Source organism: Squalius cephalus, assembly GCF_949319135.1.
Source record: "Squalius cephalus genome assembly, chromosome: 19".
Lineage (NCBI taxonomy): Eukaryota > Metazoa > Chordata > Actinopteri > Cypriniformes > Leuciscidae > Squalius > Squalius cephalus.
The window spans coordinates 18,058,830-18,083,699 of record NC_137140.1 but is presented as its reverse complement, the minus strand read 5'-3'; positions in this window follow the sequence as shown (position 1 = coordinate 18,083,699).

The window sequence follows — 24,870 nt, the reverse complement described above, 5'->3', positions numbered from 1 at the left end:
GCTTGAATTTCTGAGCATGTAACAAAACTACCTAATTTCTCAGAGTTCAAAAACATTTTTTTCCAGTCTATTTGTGAATTTTTCCATTGTCCTTACAAATCTCCCTGAAAAAATACATCTGATAAAATCACATAAATTTGAGTTAAAAATCTTAAATCAACAATAAAAATAAAAAATATTATTTTGCAATTGTTTTCACATAAAAAAGGTGACTTTAAAATATAAAATAATGTGTGGACACTGAATAATATTTGTTTAGAATAGTCCCTTGAATGTCCTTGTACTGCAATGATCAAAATTTATTTTTGTAAGAAGCCCTTGTAGATATTTTATCTTTAAAAAAATGGAAATGTATGTTGTATGTAACAAACATGAAATGCTGCTTAGAATATTCTATTTTTTTTCAATGTAAAGTTCCTGAGGTGATTCCTTTAGATTAGAAATGTATACAACATATGACTTGTATACTTGAGTTATTGTATTTGTGTCTTTGTCCGGAAGAAAAATACACTCATGAATATCAGTTATATTGGTCTCCATGTACCATTTTTGATTTCATACTTATGTCATGGTATTTAAAATTTCTAAAGAGACAAAACACTACAGTGTTTATTATATTGAATGTGTTACAGATGGTTAAATTCTCTCTCCCTCCTGAATGGTCTCATTGCACAGCGGTGTGTGTGTGGAGCTCTGGTTGCGGTAGCATTGCCTCATATTTTCTCTGTGATTTCATCTAAGGTTCATCTGCCAAGTACAGAATTTCCACGGCCAAAATCCATCGACTTTTCAAGTGATTCGACTTTCACTGCTTTCAATGAGGAGAAAATGCTGCCAAAAGATCATAAAAAAGAGACAGCTATCTCATTTTTAGATGGTTGAGGAGGGAATGTGTGTGTGTGTGTGTGTTTGTCCATCACTCTTCAGTTTCTAAAATGGGAAAGTCATTCAGCATCATGTTGATAAAGACCCACTAGACTGTGGCTCACACAGCTTTGCTTTCTGGAAGTTGATGCGCCGCTCTGCAGAAAGACACTGCCTGGGCTCTGAGCTCATGAAAGTGGATTTCTTCACTTTCTACAGGTCGGTCACAACACCTCTGGATTTCCACTTTGTGTCATGGCCAGTCAGTTTTTCCAAAAGCACTCTCTTCTGTCTAGGGAAGTGTATGTATGTCCTACCTGTGCCAAATTTATTCTCCATCTGCACAATAGAGAATTTTTTGGACCTTCGTGTCTTTAAACTGGCTATTCTCATGAAGGTGAACAGGGGTTATATTGGGTTTTTGGAGGAGGGAAAACACAAAAATTTGGTGGTGATACTGCCTGGTGCCCTTGACAAGATATTGCTCCGGTTACTAACGTAACTTTGGTTCCCTGAGATACGAGAATGAGAGTTGGGTCAGTGTCTGACGAGTATGGGGAAACTCTGTTATCTCCGAATACTGAAGTCTGATTGGTGCATGTCTGTGCACTTGCACAGAAAAATAGCCTTTCAGCCCGCCAGAAGGGGCGGGGCCGACTGAATATTTAAGTTGCACAAAACGGCCATTTTGTCAGATATTCTCAACTGAACAGCAGTAGCGTCGACTCGCGCATGAGCACGGCAGGATACGCAATGCTCGCTCCCTTTAGATACGGTTCACATTGCGTCAGAGGATCTTCTCTGAATGCTATGGGGAATGGCTGCAAAACATTGTGTTACCAGCTCAGAACGGAGCCTTCCAGCAAAGCCGTAGCCCAGCGGCACTCAGTGAGGAGGGCCCCAGGCAGACTACTAGATTAAGGGAAGTAGGATGTCCAGAAAAGGCAGACTTGGGTTTGCTGACCGGAGTTTGAGGGTATAGCAAGTCTAGAAAAACCCTTGAGGGTGGAGCCTGGTCTAGGCCGGAAGGACTTGTGCCAGCTATAGGGGCATGGTACGTCGCGATAGCTGCCATGTGTACTTTGAGCATGGACGGAGTGTGTCCGCCGTCCAACAGCTCCAAAAGAAAAAAGAGAATGGAAGCAACCTCTGGGGGAGGCTTGAAGGCTCCTATCAAGAGGCCAAAAGTAGAGGCTCCACAACTCGGGTTGGGGATGCCAGATTGACCCTTTCTCTTGGGAAAGGAGGTCCCTTCTCAGAGGGAGTGGCCAAAAGGGATTGGCCAAGAGGGATTCCCAGTCATCTCCTCCTCTGGAGTCAGAAGCTTCTTAGGTGCGTTAGAGGTGGAACCTTTTCGTTGATTGGTGTTCTTCACACCTGGATGACCCCCGTAAATGCCCGATCAGAGTCGTGCTTTCTTTTCAGCCTGAATCATAATGAATCGTGTTTATTCGTTGGCCAGAGGAGAACTGTCTCCCCGACTGAGCCCGGTCTCTCCCAAAGTTTTTTTTCTCCATTCTGTCACTGATGGAGTTTTGGATCCTTGCCACTGTCGCCTCTGGCTTGCTTAGTTGGGCACTCTTAAATTTTAACAAAATTATTGATCTGACTTTACTGACATGCATTTTCGGTAAACGGAACAGGCCTGGAATTTGAGTCCCCGGCCTGGGTACGTGCCCAAAGGCCAACCACTCCAAACCAAGCAACAAGTTCAAGCCAGGCCCTTAACTTTACCTTGCTCCTTGGGTGGTAGGAGGTGTAGTCCTGCATGGAGTTCGATCACTCCTCTGTATTTAAAGCTGCCAATGTATTGTCTTCTATCTTCGGAGTCCAGCAAGAAGAACATCTTCGCACTGAAGAAGAAAGATTATGAAAATTATGGCGAGATAGGCCCGCTTATATAGATTGGTAGCCCTGCCCATTTCGGCAGGGTGCAGAGCCATAGGATCATGCGGTTTCACTGCGTGATTCAATCAGGCTTCAGTATTTCCGTATATCAAGAGGAACACTTAATTTTGATGGTCCTGTAGGGAACTTTTTCCTTCTTCAAAGTAGAGACCAGGAGATGTTGGGATCACGTTCAAACAGAAGTTATTCTTTATTGAGAACTTCGCTGTATGTTGCTGCAGTCATCCAACAAAATCTAAAGTAACATAACTTTACATGGTGTCTTATAGGCATTTTAGGAGGAGGGACTTTTGAAGGTGGAGACAAATTCAAACAAAGCATGTAACAGGTTTAGGTAACACCCTAGACTGAGGGTCTGGCCAATCCTAATTCAATCAGCATAACAGTCTATTGCATTGCTAATCCAATCAGCCTAACGATTCAACATCTGGAGCTGGGACTTTGGCTCCAAGAGCCATTTGGGCTCCGAAAGCCATTTGCAGAACAAAAGGTGAGATTCTCAGTGATCTGACTCATATCAAGTGAAAACCGGTTAGGCAGGTTATCCGGCTTGCTCAAGAGAAACAGGCCCAGTCAGCATAACACTATCATTCAAATTGCATAGACGAATCATTCGTGTGCTAATCCCATCAGTCTGGGTGAAACTGGGACTCCAAGGGCCATTAAAGACAATGAGGAGAAAACAGAAATTGCAACTTTGCTGAGTGGAATCATTATCTTAACCTTAAAAGCTAAATACAATATTCTTTACCGTGATGTTATGTATGGAAGCATATTTGAAATAGATTCTTAAATTTGTTATTCCACAGTCCCCAACAGAGATTCCACTATCTATAAGTAACTTGTCAACTACATGTCAATTAACTCTCATTAGAGTTTTAGTAGACTGTTAGGTTAGGGTTAGGTGTCAGGGTTCAGATAAGTAGAATAAGTTGACATGGTAAGTAGAATGTCTGTTGGGACCATTAGGGACTGTTCGTTATTTATTTAAGGGGCCACCGGAGGAGTTTTGAGATCTGTTGTCAAAAAAGACATGACCCTATAAAATAATTTTTTCTATGACCCTCCAAAATGATTGTGAAAAAAGGCATGACCCTCCCCGATAATTTATTGTTCTGTACTGGTTTGCGCTTGGCAAAGATGTTCAGATAGCCATTGTTTGTTTGTTTTTTAAACCATAAACTCTTGCTTTCTCATCTGGCTGTAACGATAGACCAAACCTACGATTCGGTTCGTTTCACGATTTTTTATTTTAGATTTGAAAAAAAATCATGTTTTCGGTGCTGATGCGGTGTGACTCGTTCAACATGTGGGTGGCGCTGCCAATAAAGCATCTAAAAGCTGTCACAAAGAACCGGCAAAAGTAATGATTATTAATATGTCATAGCCTATATTGCTAGACATTTTAATTGTTTTTAATAAACAAGTGTTTTCTGTGTCGACTGCAAAGATGAAGTTGACGATGCGTCGCGATCTTCTCAGAACGCGCCAGAGAGATTTCATAAGGAGAAAGCAGTCTGTTTTCCTTCGTTTTGAATTGTTCTGCATGTTTAAAAGTAGACATTTCAAGCTTTCTATATATTTCTCAGGTCTATGAGGCAAGTAGCATACCTTACGCTGAGTTTCGGTTCATTTATGAGACAAGAGTCCAGTTCACTCGCCCGCGCCTCCGTGTCATGATCTATTTTCTACTATATTTAGACTACTTCTTATTTATTAAATCCAGATAAAACATTGATTAAAATTAAGATAAAATTAATAAAAAAACGAAATTTACTTTAAAGAAAGGCTTTGTACTTTCTGTTTGAGGTCTCTGTGCAATTTTTAAAGTCGCTTCAGAGCAGTCATGTCCGTGCGTAATAGAGAACTGTCACGTCCGTTTTTACATAAATGCAAACACGAAAAATAAAATAAAAATAATATAAAATTTAATTTTCTGTGGAGGCCGATCTTTATTCATCCGGTGGGTATATATATCTTGGTTTGCACAGTGTAATTTATAGAATTACTAACAAATATTTTGCCACCTAAAAGTTAAAGATTTTTTTGTGTCACGTCACATGTGTATTTCCCTCATATTAAACATAAAACGCATGTGTAGACTGATATTTTTCTAATGTCTTGACTCCTTTAGACGTTTCAAATAAATGCATTTTCTGAGAATTTTTATTTTAAGTTTTGACTGCAAATGTCACGTCCATTCACTGGAATCGCCCAATTTTAACGAATTTATCCTCTACTAGTTTTTGTGGTGTAGGTCTATGTATTTTATGTTAACTTAAATAATAGCCTACTAATAGTGATTTAAAGATGTGGTAGCGCTGCGAAGATCGCGAGTCGTCAACTTCATCTGTCTAGCCGACACTGACATAAAAAATAACTGTTTTATTAGTAAACAATTAAAATGTCTCCTGCTATATTGAACATATTTGCCTGTTCCTTACAAAACACTGACAGTGGGGTTTTTGACCGGTTTTTTTTTTTTTTTTTTTTTTTTTTTGAGCAGCTGCGGACAAATTATTTCGACACACACACACACACACACAATATTAAACAGGTTTTTTAATACAATAAAAAATTAATTTAATTTATTGTTTAATAAAATTATAAGCCTATTATTTTTAGTTTATTAACAGCAACAACAGCTGTAAAGATGAAGTTGACGATCGCCATCTCCGTAGTAGTGAACACGCCTATAGAGAGAAATGCACATCATTACATAACCAGAGAGTAGCCTATTTCTTTTCGTTTTAAATGGTTAAAAAGACATTTCAAGCTTTCTTAAGATATATTTCATGTAGGCTATGTGAGGCATATGCTGAGTTTAGGATGAGATGCGCTCCTGTTTACGAGCAGTGCAAGTGACCACGCGGGCGCCTCTCTATGATTGTGTTGTCTGCTATATTTGGTATTTGGCAATTGGTTGATAAAAAAAAAAAAATTAAAATTAAGATACAATTTATACAAAACGAAATTCACTTAAAAAATCGTTTTCTGCAAAACAAAACTTAATTAAGTGGTCAAAATCATGTCTGACCCGCTCCATGTCTCTCGATATTGCGTATTCGTGTGTGCGGTTCACTTTTCATAATCAACATAGATGAAAAAATAACATTATTATATTTTAACAAAAATGAAACTAAATGAGCGTATTTAATGGTAACAACACAGTAGGCCTACAGACTCTGTATTTGTACAAATTGCTGCACATTCATTTTATTCTGAATTTTGCACACACAAGTTGAAATGCATTTGTTTGTGCATGCATGTAAAACATATCTCCAACATTTATCAAGTTCACTGATAATTATGCGTGCATTTATTAATTATTATCTTAATGAATAATGTAACAAGGACAAAGCATGTAAACTGTTTGTTTAGAATTTGGATCGATCATCGCAAATAGATCCGAATGAAGAAACGTACAAAACCATCGGCTATAGAAAATGGGTGGGCCCGGACCTAAATGCCCACCCGGGCCCAATGGTAGCGCCGCGGCTGGTGGTAGCCCTACATCTTACACATCGTGGAAACAAAATAAGAATGGAAACTAAAATATGCAGTTTTGCCCTACAGCGCACATTCTATCAGCAGTTCTGGCGCCTCAGTCCCAATACTGTTAAACTCGACGTACGTTCACATCACATGTTAATGCAGCGGTAGAGTTACACTCACAGGACACGGTGCACTTAACAAAAGTTCATTATTTGCTCGTGCTTTAAAGCTTTGCCGGGTAAACATTTCTTTGGCATTCTGTTCTGACATGATGCACTTTTTCTAAGCGCGAACTGAAGCGCACACTGTCAAACAGCGCCAAACTGGATTTTTGTTGGGTCAGACCCATCTGATATCGAAGGGGGGCTGATAACGCGAGATCAACATGGAGCTAAATGGAAAAAAATAGCACCAAACAAGCCACTTTGAAATGTTGCTGTTTTAATGAATATAAAAGTTGGGTGACCCTCCCCCTAGACTAAAAAAAGTTGGATGACCCTCCCCTCAACAAAGAATAAAAAGACATGACCCTCCCCTATTTTCCTCCGGTGGCCCCTTCCATAAATACCGAACGGTCCCTTACAATAAAGTGTTAGAAGGTATTAAGAAGACTACTAATACTGTAATGAGAGTTAGTTGACATGTAGTTGCAAAGTTACTTATAGTTAGAAGAATGTATAAAGTGGACCATCGAAATATGGTGTTACCGAATATATTTACATATATTTGCTAGACAAAAATGAACAAAATACATGATTAAATAAAAAAACAATTGCACACATACATAAATTCAAATATCAATTAATATCAAAAAAGACTTTATGGTATATACAATATATACTATTCAATATTCAAATTTTATTATTTTGATTGTTTTTTATTTATTTAACTATAGACACTTTATTATCAGACACTATAATATTGCAGTGGATGTAAATCAAAAATGGGCATTTGGTTGTTTTTTATTTTGCAATCTACAGAGCAATGTGATGTGGGTGTCTGAAAGAGGTCCATGGGTCAAACCAGACTGGAGCACACAAGAAATTGACAAATAAACTGCCACTTTCTTTCTTTCTTTCTTTCTTTCTTTCTTTCTTTCTTTCTTTCTTTTTCAAAAAAGTTGTTCCTCAAACTTCCTCCAGTTTCCTTGCAAGCAGGTCAACTTTGCAGCATGTACTGTACTCTTGTGCAAGCAGTTTGGCATCTCAGTTTGGCTTAATTAGTGTCTTTATTTGCTCAGCTGTCTGCATTTATATGTCTGTGCTGGCTCCCCTAATGTTTAACCAAACATTTGTGCCACACTTTTAACTGAGGCTCTTTTCAGTATTTGACTGTACAGTATTAAATAAACATTTGGAAACACTTCTCAAGGTGAGGCAGGGCTGAAAAAGATCAAGCTCCATATATAGGGGTCAAATATATTGCACTGCACTGGTATAGTCAATCATCAGTGTTCAGTATTAAGTCTCTTATTGTCAGTTATTATTAGCAACAAATCCTAGCATATTTGTGCTAGTGACTTGACATTTGCCAGTCGAACATTCAGGATGTTAAAGATCCAGATTAGAGAAAGCTCACTGAGATTTAATCCACTGGCATAATTACATTTGGCTTTTTTAAATGAGAGAACTTTATTTATCCCCTCAATGCCCAAACTTTATTATGATGGACAGATGTTAATTTAGACTGTCATCAGCAGTTTAATCCATTAGGGAAACATGTGGCGGACCAAAGTGACAGAAATCAATGGAAGTGTTTGAAATCAATGAACGTGAGAGACCGTGAGACTGATTTCTTGATTGAGTGCCTTGTGAGCCTTAAAGGGATACTTCACCTCTGGAAAGATGAATGTGTATTTAAAATTGGTCATTTATGTAGAAGAAATGTGAAGACATTTTTTAATTTGGAACTTTCTAGACTGAGAAAAGCCAGAAAATGTATTTTTGGCTTATGTGGATGAAAGACAACAACTCCCAGAATGCACTTGCTTCGCTGCCCTAGGAGGCCACGCCTACCGGTTAGAGAGTGCAGTTGAAAACAACAAGGTTAGGCTACCAGTGAGTCTCCGTGACGAGTCTGCCTGGGATTTCGAGATCGCCCAAAATGTCCGGGATTCGGCTTTTGCGTTCTACAGTCGCCATTCATCATGTTTACTGTGGCGAGCAGGACGAGGCTGATGGCCGCGGGAGAACGGCGCGAGGCCGGTGGCGTCATTACTGAGACGCGCCGGTCGCGTATCTCTCACGAAGGTGCGGGAATTTTCTTAGCAATGTTAAAACGCACATCAACAGATCACTTGTTTAGCGTTCATGTAAACACTACATTCAGATTCACCAATCGGAATGAATTCAGTTAGATTGAAACAAGAGGTGTGCATGTAAACAATGAATGGCGACCGCAGAAAGCAAAAGCTGAATCCCGGACATTTTGAACGATCTCGCCCGCCGGACAAGTCCGGGAAAAGGAGGATGGTAACCCCTACTACTCAGCTTTCTCCTACTACTCAGCTTTCTTCACAGAACAAGAGCTTGCAAGCTTAGCTTCCAAAGAAAGACGGCTGACTGTGTGTACATTATGTGAGTGAGATCCCACCCTCTATGGGCGGGTTGAACAAATGCGGGACAGCCCCTACTACTGGCTGTAGTCTTTAGCCTCTGGCCAGAAAATCCTCAGATGACTCAAAATGACGATTTTTGCGTCATCGGAGGATTTTTTCCAGACAAAAAATACATAAATCTCTCGTCTCAGGGGGATATGAGGGTGGAAAGCACGGTAATTAGAAAATACTACAGGTTTTCTACTAATACAAAGCTTAATGCTAAATCCTGAAGTATCCCTTTAATGAACTTTCCATCCTGTCATAAAAAGTAATCTGCTTTCTTTAAAGAGTGACTCGGGGAAATTTCAGTGCATTTGTCAGCGGATTCATATCTTTCTTGTTCTCTTTCATTGTCTCGTGTTCGAGATCCACCTATGGGAAGGGCATTCGCACCTGACCTCTGCAGAAGCATCCAGTTGCACCAAGTCTGGCATGACAGACAGAATTGCGTGTCCAATGCCAGGTAAGGGACCCACCCCTTACCAAGTGTATAAATCACCTGCACGCACTGTCTTTGCTCAGTTGATATTGCTTTTGCCTCTTTGCTGTGCAGCTCAACTGTTTCGCTGACTTCACTACAGTCAACAGGATGAAATATATTTTTCGATCAGCCTCCGTCAGGTGTGATTGTCAGAACGTTGCGGTTAGTTGCGATTTATTCTTGGTTTGAAAGCCACCCACGCTCGCTACATGGTGCACCAAATTAGCTCTAAAGAAATGTTAATAATCAATCATAACTTGTTATAATTGATTATGAATATGTGGATCAGTTAATAGAATGAACTTAATGTAGTGAAATTATTATTACAATCAATCCACCTGTTCGTCCCGTGAACACTCAATGTTAATTGTTTATTAATTCTAAGAAATGTTTATTTCCGGGGGAGGGAAATGTCTTTCTTACTGTACAATACTAAACTTTGTTGCAAGCAGAGAATCAGAACCAAATACGTATTGTGCACAAATTTTAACTAAATCACAAACATAACTAAACTGAACACACATACATACACGCATAGGTAAAATGGTGATTGACAAAATGTAACCGGAATGGAACTATGGAAAAGATCCATTTAACTATGAAAAGAACCATCAGCTTATAATTTTCAGAGCACCTCATTAAATGAATACTTGCATGGCCTTGGCTGTGAAACATTTCGTGAAGTTCCTGAAGAAGGATTTTGATGGTCCCATGAGTCTCGAATCGATTTCTTCGGCGTTGACTGAAGAATTGGGGATGAACTTGTGTGGTTGGTTTGACTCTGTTCCCATGGCAGCCCTGGGCCGGAGAGGACACACAGAGCAAACAGGAGAAGGTAGGAAGTCGAAAGAGTTGATGGTTGGAGTTGCGATGGACTTCTTCTGCATTGAATGAAGACATTGTGCCACACTCCTGATGTTGTCCTTGATTCTGTTCTGGTTGAGAGAGTCCTCTCTCTCCTGAATGAGCACATGGCTGGTTGTGGGCCAAGGCCTGCTTCCCTGGGGCCTAGTATGGCCACGCAGGACAGCTATGCGAACGTACCGATAAGGCCAAGAGAGGGAAGAGCTTGTATAGAGGCTATTTAAAGTCTGAGAAAGGTCCCACCTCTCAGGGTTGGCTCGGCCAATAAGAAAGGGGGAATTTCCAAGTGGTAAATTCCTCTGTTGGGAGGATTTATGGCTCTGTCTCAAGTGTGGTTATACATAGGCCTTGCTGTTTGTGTTCATATTTATACTCAGATAGATATAACAAACACACACTGCATTCTATGAGAAGGTGGTGTACACTAAAGTGTGAGTCATTAAATGAGGATTAATTAGATAGAAGACACAATACAGGTGGGGTTACATTGACCGTTGGTTCTATCATAAAATACATAGTATCAAAGACATAATAGTATCAAAAGACACTACACAAGACAGTAAATCATTCACACAGTGTTCTGGGGTGCATGTTCATTTACAGATCAGTTCCACATGACCACATTTTTGACAGCAATAAAACCAACTTATCTGATCGTAGTCATGGTAACCAAGACCCTTCTTGCCCTTGTTGGGGGCATGCTTCTATAGATCCCAGAGTGAGTTTTAAAGATTATTTTTTAAATATAACAAATAATTGTTTCTGATTTGTCTCAGTCGTTACACTGGATTTTTCTCTGCCTGCCTGCCTGTGTCTCCGCTTCCACCTCTCCCATGGATCAAGTTAAACTCTCCGCTCCTGCTAACCCGTCGGACTCGCAGTCTCGACTGCTGCCATTGCCTTGCTCTGCCTAGGAAGCTTCTTTGTCGTAGGCGTAAGGTTGCCTCTACCCAAACCACGGATGAACAGAACGACTCGGATATTGGAGTTGGTGAAAGCGTTGCAGCTCTGGGGACCTCCCAGAGCATGCCTGCTCTCAGTTGGGCTGACCAGTCTGACGAGGGCTTCCTTGAGGAAATCCTTCCCAGTATTTCTTCGCTGGACTATGAGCCGTCCGGCTCAGGCAAGGACCCTTCTATACTCGAGGGCTCGGATGAAGAGGAAACCATCCCATCTGCCCAAGTTCTGCGCTGCCGCACGCAATGTGAAGTGTGTGAGATGTGACTCTCGAAGTGTGTGAGCGAGCTGCCCCTCATCTCAGCATTGAATGGCCGACTCTCCAGAATGCCGCCGAACAAGAGAGGGGTGTGTACGACGGCAAATTTCTAGGCCCCACTCCCGGTCCTAGGAAACAGCTCATGCCTGTCCTCCCCACGTACACTAAGCACTTGCGACACTATTGGAGAGACCCGCTGGATCTTAAGCACGGCTTGGCAGGTCTAGAAGTTAAGGATATGGCAGCATGTGGTATGTGACCCTCCCACCATCGAGCCCTCGGTTGCCAGACACCTGAACCCCTCGCAGGGAGATGTGCTGGCCCCTCCTAAGCCAGTCCTCCCTAATAAGATGGACCGTTTCTCAGCCTCTGTCTTTAAGGCCTTGTACAAGGCTTCTGCTCTCACTGTACGAGCTCTAATGTTTCCTCCCTCGCCTGTTGGAGGACATGAGTAAACATTTGGAGAAAGGCTCACCATCGTCTATGCTTTGGAAGGAGATTGTGACCATGAACGACCTGGTCCTTCGCAACGCCCGTCAGGCCGTCCAAGCCGGTGGACATTCTATGGCCCTGTCCGTTATTTCCTGATTCCAAAGAAGGACGGTTTGCTTCATCCTATTCTGGATCTCAGAGTGTTGAACAAACATTTGAGGAAATACAATTTCAAAATGTTCGGTGTTCTCTCTTGTGTTGTAAAACAGAATGATTGGTTCACATCGATCGATCTGAGAGATGCTTTTTTCCACATAAGCATTTATCCTCCACACAGGAAGTTTCTTCGTGTCGCCTACCAAGGCATCAATCAGGAATGTTTTGTCTGACTGCGGAAGCGGGGTTAGCGGAAACGGGGTTAGCGCCTGCTGAGAATAGCGGGGCTCAAAATCCTGACATACATAGACAATTGGCTGATTATAACCGATTCGAGAGAGATAGTTATGCAAAACACTGCTCGTGTTTCACAGCGCTCGTCTTCAGAGTGAATGTGAGCAAAAGCAATTTCACTCCTGCTCAGAAAGTAATTTTTCTGGGGCTGGAGCTGAATTCAGTTACAATGCGCGTGCATCTTTTACAAGAGCGCATTCTCTTTAATGAATTGCCTATCACAATTCAGAAAAGGAGCGAGAGTACATTATCGTGCTTGTCTCAGGCTGCAGGGTCTTATGGCTTCGGCTATACATGTCCTGCTTTTGAGCCTTCTGAGAATGAGGGCATTCATAAATTGGGTTTTATCTCTTCATCTCAGCCCTTTACACAATCTTTGCCACTCTGTCACAGTGACACGCTCGTGCACAGCAGCATTTCCTCCCCTTCGCCTCATAACGCCAACTCTGGCCAGGTTGGGTTCCTCTGATTTTGATAGCTCCCAGGTGGTCCAAGGCACCGTGGCTCTCAGAGATTATCCCTCTGCTGTATGTCTTCTCCTGCTATTGTCACTTGTACTTCGTGTCACATGTATAGTATAGCATTATTTGTCAGCAATGAGGGATTTAAAAGTGATAAATGCAGGGAGATAGTCAGGCTGATGGAGAAGATTTCAGAACTAGAGACATGCTTCCAAACTTTAATCAAGGACAGTAAGAGTGCAATGAGAGGACAAAAGAGCAACAAAGAGAGGGCTTTAGATACTGCTTTGGATGTGACTAGCTTAGTGAACTCTGTACATTGTTCGGTTCCGGCTGTAGAGCCCGTGCAGCAGGGCAACTGGGTGACCATGAGACGCTGTAGTCACGGGACAAAACACCGCTCTTCCGTTCCGATTACCATAACAAATAGATTCTCCCCACTCAGTGAAACACCCACTGTGAATCCTGTTGAATGTGCCCTAGTTAATGGCGATTCTATTACACGGAACGTGAAAATAGAGATACCAGCCACCATAGTCACATGTTTGCCGGGAGACAGAGTACCTGACATCAAAGCAAATTTAAAAGTGCTGGCTAATGCTAATCGTAAATTCTCTAAGATTATTATTCACGTCGGCACTAATGATGTTCGACTTCGCCAGTCGGAGATCACTAAAATTAACCCTCTAGGCGCCACGGTCGAGTTTACTAGACAAAATGTGGCACTGAATAAAATGGCCAATTTTGTCAAATAGGGTGTCAAATTTCATTCGGCCTCCCCTCTACTAGATGGCAGACATGTCATACTTCATCCCCGACTCAAAAAAAACGTCATGCTTCTATACAAAATCTTCGAGCTAGAGCGCATTGAATCAGTGCGAACAAAAGCGGAGCTAGTGTGCGAGTGAGCCATTTTATCAGAGCAATATTGTCAACGTCAGCGAGTATTTGCATTAGATTATTATTATTATTATTATTATTATCTAATGGCATCAATAAAGCTTACCCGCAATGAAGTGTTGGGTCTTCTATTCGCGGACCCTGATTCTGAAGGGGAATATCTGCCTTCAGAAGATGACGGTGATTCTGAAAGTGAAAGTATAGCCCTACACCAAGCACAAACGGTGAATCCTTTGCCCAATGTAGATGGTCCTTTGCCCAATGTCAGTGGTGGGAACAATGTTTCCTGGGGGCAGATCTGGCCGCGCTGCTCGTAGCAGGAGCAGAGGCGGTGTGACACGAGGCAGAGGGGCTATTATGCATAGTCTATCGCAAGCTGATGGGAATGCCGGCTTTGAGTACTTGATTACTCATATGAATAATATATATGTGCCCCATACATGGAATCAGAGTGCCTACTGTATGTAGTAAATGGAAAATCTCTACAGCAAAAAGCCAACCGCTACATGCATTCGGTTTGTTTCTACCATTTATTAGTAATGATTTACACTGTTTGTTTACTACTTACTATTTACCTGAGAATTCAGTATTGTGCAATATAGCATACAGAAGGTGAGGGACATTTTGGGGGAAAAGAAGTGCTGCATTTTATCATTTAAACATGTGACTTTTCATGAAAATTCTATAATCCAAGATGGCCGCCACCATATGACGTCATAATATGCAAATTAGATGGGAAAATGTAATCCCTACATAAACTTTGGGTCATCCTTAATATTTCTCTAATTTACAGAAAGTCTCTATCTTTTATCACTTTTAAGATATAGCCTTTTGAAATTAAGATGTCAAAATCTAACGTTTTAGGAAAAAACCTCTGGCGCCTAAAGGGTTAATGTTAAAGAGGTGTGTGAACTCACAAGTACGATGTCAGGCACAGTAATTTACTCTGGCCCCCTTCCTGTTCGCCAGAGTGATGAGATACTTAGTAGACTGTCCTCACTATATGGCTGGCTGTCTAAGTAGTATCTGCAAAATAATATAGAATTCATAGGCAATTGGAAAAGTTTTTGGGGCAGACCTGACCTGTTGAAAACAGATGGTATTCATCCCTCCTGGGATGGTGCTGCTCTTCACTAACATGAATTGGGGCTCAGGTCAGGAAGCAGACAGACTGGCTAAACCGACCACCTGCTAGCTGTCTCACGTCACTGAGGTCAGAAAAATCCCATCATATAGAGACTGTGTCTGTTCCCCGAATTCCCCGAATTACGAAATACAAAAAACTCCCAAACCCATTTAAGGGTAAAAATGTAATTGATGTTCAACAAATAAAAAACAGATATAATACAGATAAACAAATGATAAAGCTCACGTTGCTGAATATTCGATCCCTTACTTCAAAGGCACTTATTGTTAATGATATGATTACAGATTTTAACCTAGATGTGCTGTGTTTGACAGAAACCTGGCTAAAACCAGACGATTACATTACTTTAAATGAGTCCACCCCACAAGATTACTGTTATAAACATGAGCCTCGTCTGAAAGGCAAAGGGGGAGGGTGTTGTTGTAATTTATAGTAATATCTTCATAATTACTGAGAAGTCTTGTTTTAAATATAATTCTTTTGAAGTGTTGGTGCTTAATGTAACACTATCTAGTGTAAATGATAATTCACGTTTGAGATTTGTGCTGGCTACTGTATACAGGCCACCAGGGCACCATACAGACTTTATCAAAGAATTTGCTGATTTTCTGTCAGAGTTAGTACTAGCTGCAGATAAAGTCCTAATTGTTGGTGATTTTAATATACATGTAGATAACGAAAAAGATGCATTCGGATTGGCATTTAAAGACATTCTAAATTCTATTGGAGTGAGACAACACGTGTCAGGCCCTACTCATTGTCGTAATCATACTCTAGATCTAATATTATCACATGGAATCAATGCTGATGCTGTTGAAATTCTACGGCAGAGCGATGACATCTCAGATCATTATCTAGTCTCGTGCATACTCCATCTAGCCAAGGTTGCAAAGCTGACTTTGTGTTACAAATATGTTAGACCTCGGGCCCTATCTTGCACCCAGCGCAATTGACTTTGTACACCGACGCATGTATCATTCCTATTTTGCACCCGCGCAAAGCGCGTTTTTCCCTCCACAGAAGCACGTCGCTAAACTAGGGAATGAACTTGCGCTCCCTGGGCGGTTCAGCGCAAAAAAGGAGGCGTGTTCAGGCGCAAACGTTCCTTCATGCTATTTTGCAGGTTTAGAAAACAGTTGCGCCACTAACCAGGAAAAAATAGTTTAAAGTCAGTGGCGCGTTGCGCATGTTATTCATATGCTATTTTAAGGGCGCATGCTTGGCCATTCTCAATGTAGCGTGTGCACAACGCGCATACACTTTGATTCTCTCATCTACACAGAAGCAGCAGTTTTCATTTTTGCAAATCATACATTATTACGATAGATAGATAGATAGATAGATAGATAGATAGACAATTTATTATAAAAGCATACATCTAGCTTACACATTTACCCAAATTCTCATACGCCTTTTTAACCGAAGTTAATTTGGGTGGGTTTCTCCATCCCCAACGTCCCTGACGAGAGCGTTGCTATCCTTGGCTGTGAACCGATCCTGGCGCGCGCCTGGCAAATCCGCCGTTATAATAGGAATCCGCTTTAGAACAAGCACGTCTGCTCTTAAAGGGAATGTGAGATGACGCTCTGATTGGTTTATTTCACGTTACGCCCAAACCACACCTATGAATAATGAAGCTACTTCAGACCAACCCATTTTAGATTTGCGCCTGGCGCAAGAGTCATTTATCCCGCCGGGAAAATAGCAACAGCGCCAAGACCCGCCCACAAAGTTACTTGCGCTTTGCGCTTTGACACTTGCGTTTCAGATTGTTAAAATAGGGCCCCTCATCTTCGAGTTTCAACAGAACGAGCCAATGAACATTGGCATGCATGAATAAACAGGAAGCGGGCACACGCACTCATTGTTTTTCGCTGAGGAGCCGAGATCGTGACAGCCGTTACAGCGATGGTCAGCAACCGTGGCGACAGGACGGAACGAGGGCTATATTAGTAATCGAGACGTTCCCTATCAGTTGCTCACGTTCCACGAAACGACGACGAGACAACGTAATTGGGATCCCTATGGAAAACGCCACGGTTGCTGCCAGCGCCCTACGCAAGACTCTCAGACCCCTAACTGACTGGGGCGGAAGGCCTGCGTAGAGGGAGCTCAAACTGCTGTTCTGTTACAACCCACGCAGTGGAACTCTTGGATAACACTAGGAAAGCGTGCCTTTCCAGGGGAGAGGGACGCTGCGGAAAACACATCCTGCCCGAAGGGAGGTACCATGTGGAGAATACACATATGGACTGGCCGGTTAGGGGCAGTGCAACATGTGGAATGTCACTGGGGGGGCTCCAGTTTGAGAAGGGGGAAGCTAAACTGAACAGAGAAGGCAGAGCAGACTCTACCAAGGGAAAGACACGGGCTCACCGCAGGGAGCTGGTCGTGGAAGAATAAGCATATGGGATCGCCATAGGGATCACCAAATATGGAACCCAGCCAGGGACCAGATGCCCCACCGATGAGTCCTGCTGACTTCAACATTCACAGAGTCTCTGTACATGAACATGGTAAAGTGAATCTCAAACACCTTGGAAATGACAGGTATGCCACAGGATACAGATAGGGTGGTGGTGTTAAAACAGATAAAACAGAAAAAGGGTTAAAAGGGTTGAAAGGGTTGATAGGTGTTGGTGCAGTGGGTTTTTTCTCATTGTTAGATTTTTTATCATCAGGCCCTACTGCCCTATACGCTAGTTCCCTTTGCATTCTTTTTCTCTCTCTCCGCTCTGCCTCCCCCAACCAGCACATGATTGTTTTTTTACAATCCACACACACGTCTCACACAACACCCATTTCTTTCAGTCCCCTCCTCTATCGACTATTGCACCACTGTCAACCTAGTGACACTTAAAGTTCCCTTTTTCAGGGAAATCATGGTATTTTATTAATTCTTTAATACCCTTCAAACATTTTTTCCCATGTGCTTTTTTCATCAGACCAATCACTGGTTTATCATATTAATCTTTTTTGTGCATCTGAGATTTCCCCATGATGGTCCCTCTTTAGTGTGGTTAATTCCGTGGCACCCCTATATAATTCTAGACGTCTATAGAAAGATAAATTTTTACCTCAATTGAAAAAGTTGAGCACTCACAACTTGCTCACAAATTTGATCAAACAGACCCTCTGGGTTTCCCCCAATACACTCCCGTGGATTTACTGAACCCACCAGACTAATAATCTGTACTAGTCTGGACTAGTGATCTGTACTAGTCCACCACAGTGTTCCCTTGACCATCATGAGTTAATTCCTCTTCAACAATTTAGACTTTGTCTCTTACCAGTCTCAGCTTACGCCACTTCAGTTCTTTTGATGATTCCAGTGGTGTCCCTCTGGGCCCTTGCGGTCGACTTCTCTCTCTCAAGTTTACGAGGTAGGGCTGGAACTGCAGTCATGCAATCAATTTGGAAATGCCAAATTGTGGTGGCAAACAATTTTCTAATACTGAATAAGAGACAAACAGGTATCAATTGACTTTAACAATTATTTATTCCCTTGCAAGGAAAGGTCAGCAGTCATACAGTCATTACAAAGTGCCTGCAGAGTGTGGCAATGAGTGGGGGCCATCCTTCCTTCTTTATAATCCTGGCTTGCCCAAACAATGATTATCAAGGCTAAATGAAGATATTTCTCAGCCATAACTAACACTTTGTTTAGATTTGTCTATCGTATTAATCCTTGAATAGAGACCATCTGTCTCAGTCATACATTTAGTCACATTAACCCTTAGGGGTTGACAAATGCGCCAGCGCGTTTTGCTGGATTTTCATCACATACTAGTAGCACAATAGACTTAAATTAAAGGCCTAAATAGACTTTAATCATTTATGGTCATACAGAAAAAAGAAATATGAAAAAAGAATCTGTGACATCTACTTTTGTACGTGTCCACTTACAATCAAAACAAAACATGCTTTTGTAAAATAAAGAAAATAAACAGAGTGTGCTCTCTGCCTCTCCGTCTCCGTGAACTTTTTTTTCTTGAGCACGTTTATAAACTGAAACAAAACTCAGCGAATACTTATCACACATACATGAGCAATATACACTGTAAACCCCAATAAGGTCATAGTACTCAAAACTTTTGTAGAAACCGATTACATAATAACTTTTGAGGTAACTAACTTAATTTTTTTAAGTTCTATTTTTTTAAAAGTTACAATCTAATCAAACTTAAAAAATTTGATTTAATTTTTATTTTTTTTAAGTGCACCGTGCTTAAAAATATTGATTAACACTCAAAATGTTTTAATTTTTTCATACTTAATTATTTTGATCTAATGGAACTTAAATAGAACTATATTAACTCAAAAAAATATACTTTATAACCCACAAGCAAGTTAAAACTACGGTACAAAAAAAAACACTTCAGCTGTACATTTTCTTTTTTCTTTTTATTCAGTCTTTAAATTGTTTAATACAAACATGTAAGAAATTACTAGTAAAATTACCTCTGAAATGACTCCGTGTTTTAAACAATATAATTAGGAACTGAGGATCTTAAAATGCTTAATGTAAAATGCATGGCCTACATTTTTTAAAACAGCATTAGTAACAGCCATCTAAGTGCAAATGGAATAAGTAAAAAAATAAAAGAGAATAAAAAAAGTAAATAAATAAATAAAACATATCAAAACACAAAACCAAGACATCGAATCTGTCCTGTTAGTAAAAACCTATAAAAACAAAATATAAAAAAGGCACATCTTTGGGTTGATGTATGCATTACATCTGGACTATCCCAAGAAACTCATTAACACTTTTACATTCATCCAGAAAATCATAATGGGTCTTGATGATGGTAAACCACTTAAACCCTGCCTACTGAGTCTCAAAAATGACCTGTTAATGAAATAGTAGGCTAACTTAAAGGAGAACTCCGGTCAATTTTAACATTGAGCTCATTTTTTTGTACATTTGGAGTGCTGTCAATACAGAGAACAACGACAAAAATCGGTGTTGCCTACACAGAGTTATTCTATTTTTAAAATTTGCACCCTGTTGACTTCAATGGGGCAAGTACTAAACCTGCTTTTAGCCTCTTAACATCCTTGATGTGTCATTACAAGTGCACAGAAAATGTGAGTGATTCCTTCTGAGTGAACACGAGTGAGTCTGACTGCAGTAGATGTGAAAGATATGTATAAAAATAATGTTATTTAAGCCAGCGCAAATACCTTTGTTTACATCCTGTTTTTCGGTTGAAGTCCAAAGTAGTCGATTGCCGAGTTCACGCGCGTGATCATAGGTATTAAACCTATGCGTGTGAACTCTGCAATCGACTACTTTGGACTTCAACCGAAAAACAGGATGTAAACAAAGGTATTTGCGCTGGCTTAAATAACATTATTTTTATACATATCTTTCACATCTACTGCAGTCAGACTCACTCGTGTTCACTCAGAAGGAATCACTCACATTTTCTGTGCACTTGTAATGACACATCAAGGATGTTAAGAGGCTAAAAGCAGGTTTAGTACTTGCCCCATTGAAGTCAACAGGGTGCAAATTTTAAAAATAGAATAACTCGGTGTAGGCAACACCGATTTTTGTCGTTGTTCTCTGTATTGACAGCACTCCAAATGTACAAAAAAATGAGCTCAATGTTAAAATTGACCGGAGTTCTCCTTTAAGAGTTGTTTACAAGAAAATACACTTGTATTTTCTTGCCTACATGTTGTGTTTTTGGGGTTCCCAGTATGGTCACTTTATAGTTTGTTGTTGAACAAACAATATAGTTTGTTGTTGTTGTTAGTCAAAGCATTTGGAACTGTTTACATTTGGCGGTTTATGTCTTGCCTACAAAATCTAACGTAGCTGCTGTTGTTTATAATTATTGGTTGTACACCAACTTGGTGCTCTAAATCCTAAAATGATGTGAGATGTGCCTTTTTTATATTTTGTTTTTATTTTATTTTATTTATTTAGGATTTAGAGCACCAAGTTGGTGTACCACCAATAATTATAAACAACAGCAGCTACGTTAGATTTTGTAGGCAAGACATAAACCGCCAAATGTAAACAGTTCCAAATGCTTTGACTAACAACAACAACAAACTATATTGTTTGTTCAACAACAAACTATAAAGTGACCATACTGGGAACCCCAAAAACACAACATGTAGGCAAGAAAATACAAGTGTATTTTCTTGTAAACAACTCTTAAGTTAGCCTACTATTTCATTAACAGGTCATTTTTGAGACTCAGTAGGCAGGGTTTAAGTGGTTTACCATCATCAAGACCCATTATGATTTTCTGGATGAATGTAAAAGTGTTAATGAGTTTCTTGGGATAGTCCAGATGTACTGCATACATCAACCCAAGCAACAATGCAAATGCATCAGCCAAGTTAGGGATATCACTCATCACAACATCGTCTTCCACAACAATAGAGATGCTTGTAGGACTGAAATGCACTGGATCTGCAGTGTCTTCTGTGATTGTTGTGATAAGAGCAACAGGAGTTTCAATGATGCCTGGCTCATCTGACGACACCACCTGAAAGACACAGAGAGTGCAAATGTTAGGTTAAAGTCCTTGTGAACCGGAAGCTGCAAACGACTTTTCTCCTGTGTTGTGACGGATTTCCCAGTGAAAGGGAATATTGAACAGAGGGCAGGGATTTACTCTAGCACTCCTCTCCATCTCATAGCAGACTAACAGTTTAAGGCCAGTGGTTTAACATTTTCAACCCAAGTTGGAACACCTTTCCAGACAGGAAGTAACTTTACAGATTTTGATTAAAGATTACCACGGCAAGCACATTTTTTTTGTGTAGTAACTGTTTTGTTATCAGTAAGAAAATGTAGCATTAAGTCTATATAGTTACAGAAGATAAACTTGCTTTACTTTTAGTCAGCATTTCAGTAGGCTATTCTAATGTGTTCTAGAAATATGCTTTTCATGTGTTTGTAACATAACAGAAGAGATGCGAGGTGTGCCCATCCAAGCGTGACAGCAAAACCAGCACCATGTGTGTGAAGTGCAAGAAATACATATGAATTTACGAAATGAGATTATTTTTAATGAGTTTAGTTTATGTTTTATTATACAGCTACATTTATTTGCTTAATTAATGTTCTTAAAAAAAGTTTTTAAAAAAATGTACATGCAAAACAAGTCAGCATACTGTTTTTTTTTCCAACTACTTTAAAAAAAAAGGTTAAAAAACAGTTTCATTAAATATCTTATATATATATATATATATATATATATATATTTGGAATATTTGACAAATGTTCACATTAAAAGTTTACAGTCTGAACATGAATCTTTGTTGTTTTTCATTGCCGTGATTTTTGAGGAATTTTATTACATCCAATGCGGATCATAAAGGGAGTGCACAGAATTCCAACATAACAGGAGAGTTAAATGAATTGTCTGACAACACAGAAACCATTTTGTTACACTTAAGAGGGTGGCTAACTTGTTATTCACAAATAATAGCAAAAGAGATATTGTATGGCTAGATTTATATTCTAATCTGAATTTGGCGCCAAATTAAATAAACGGTGAAAAATAGGTTACAGCCTAAATTAACATTTGAGGTAACTTAGGCCTACCTTGATTTTGGCGGATGATCACTCTACTCCTTACACTTCGACCTATAATGAAAAAAAAAAAAAAAACGTTTTTAAATGTTTAATAAAAACTTGCAGAGTTCATTCGGTTACAATTATGTCTATAACCTTAACTTTGTTTGAGTAAAAGTTAAAGCTAACAGCCACTAGCTCATTTGGGTGCATGTAGAAATAACATCTCATTGAACTTGCCAGAGCTGGGTGCTTAACACAAAGAGCAGCAACACACTAAAAAACCGCAATGACTATCGTTTCTGAAAAGAATTATTGACTAACGTTAGCATTATTGCCTTGACACGACATTAACAGTAAACTTACACATTATATTACCTTGTCACTAGCACGCGGGCTGACGGTGACGTTAATCGCGCACGTGCGCGCCAACGTGAAGCTCCGCGCTTAAAAAAAAAAAACTAATCTAGGCTAACAGTCAAATATCACAGAGCGCTTAACACAAACAGCAGCAACACACTCAAAAACAGAAGGACTATCGCTTGCTGCAAATGGTTATTGACTAACGTTAACATTATTGCCCTGCCACGACATTAACAGTGCACAGGACGGTCATCGCGCCCGCGCCAACTTAAATAGTCAAATATTAGTCTAACAGTCAAATATCATGTGTAACATGATATTGTTACAATATGACAACAAGCAAAGTAGTTTTAAAGTGTTTTGGTTTACTTACGAGTTATTTCATGCTTGATAAACCAGCAGCTCCACTTCGCTCGAGAGGGTAGCCATCTTGAATAGATTTTTCAGATAACGTCAGCTAGGTCCGCACGTCGTGACGTCATATCACGTGATCGACAGTAGACTTAAAAATAGTGAGTGAACCAGCAGGGTTCACTCAGAAATGCTGAGGTACACAACCATAAAAATACATTTTTGTTCATAGACAGTAATAGTTTAAAGGTGGATTAACTCAGCAAGAGCTTTTAACTGTAGTGACCTCAGTCCTTATAAGCTAGTAGTACTGTTCGGGCTTACAGTGTATCTTTATAAACATTTAAGTGTGTACTTTTAAATGATCTAATTCAAAACGAAAAACAAATATTCTCTGTTTAAGTCATTTGTATGAAACCAACAAGAGGTCCAGTTTCTCAAGCGCGTGCTAATTAGCTCTAATGTGACCACACCCAGGCGCGCAAAAGAGATTCATAAGCAAATAGTCCACGTGAAGGAACGCGAACCTGTAAATGTCCTCATTACCTCAAAAACAAAGCACCAAACTTCACCAGTCCTCTGCTTTTCATCAAGTTTGGAAGACAGATGTGAGCTTACATTGGATTTACCTCAGAAGAGGAACGCGATTTGAAGACAAGAAAGATTTTAAGGTAAGAAATGTGTTCTGAATTATATTAGTTAGAGTGTTATTGTTGCATAAACTTCACATTGTAGTTGAACTGTTGCTAGACTAAAATGTATTAAATCGATGGAAACATGTTGAAATATGAACTATAGACATGTAGGCAACCTTTAAATGCTAAATAAATATACATATACGACAAGAGAATGTTTTTGTTTTCTTTAATATAAAACATAGCTGTTAGAAATAAAGTTATTCCAACACGAAGTGCCTTTTTCTCTCCGTCCTTTATTTGGGTAGTGAATGAATAAAACAAAATAAAGACCAGCGCTGGGAAGTTCAGGAAAATAGCTTAGCTCCCAGTATTCTACACAAAGAATATATAATGAGAATATAGAGGGAGTATCATGATTTCAACCAATAAGAACATAAATGACATCATAAGTATCATATATACTGTTGTATAACTTAACTATAAATGGTAAATATCCGGTAAAGTTTCCTTCTGAGCCTTGTGGTCCGAAGGTTTTTCTTTACCATACATGGAAAAGAACAGGACCCTCTCTCCCTCAGAATCTGAGGGTCCTTCCTAATATGAAACAGATGTTGCCTTACATACATTCAAAAAGAATGTGCAAGCAAGGCCTTTTTACTGTACGGCAAAGGGCCTTCTTCACTAAACAGGCTGTTCTTATGGACAAAGCTGAGATAAGAAAAAGAGATAAAGAAAATACATTTCTAACAATGGCCCCTTTGATAAGATAATTATCATATAACATAATTATCATATCACATCATTCTCAGCATGTCCATTATGTGTAGGATAATACATGGAAACATTCTTCATTCAAACATTTCCTTCAAAATTATTAAGGTTTTACAGTTCTGTTCATCATAGCATATTGAGAGGATACAAAAGTATTCATAGCACGATAAATCAACATCCTAATAAATGGAATAATACAGCAAACAATAAATGCAATGATTAACAGTATAGTTCCTATGGGAATTAATGCAGAGACAAGCAAGTTTGTTTCCAACTTGTGATCCAATCTCCGAAACCACTTCGATCACTCACTTCTCTTCTCTGTAGTTCGTCAGCAATTTTTGTCATATTATTTATTCCATCAGCTATAATATGCCCATCTTCGTC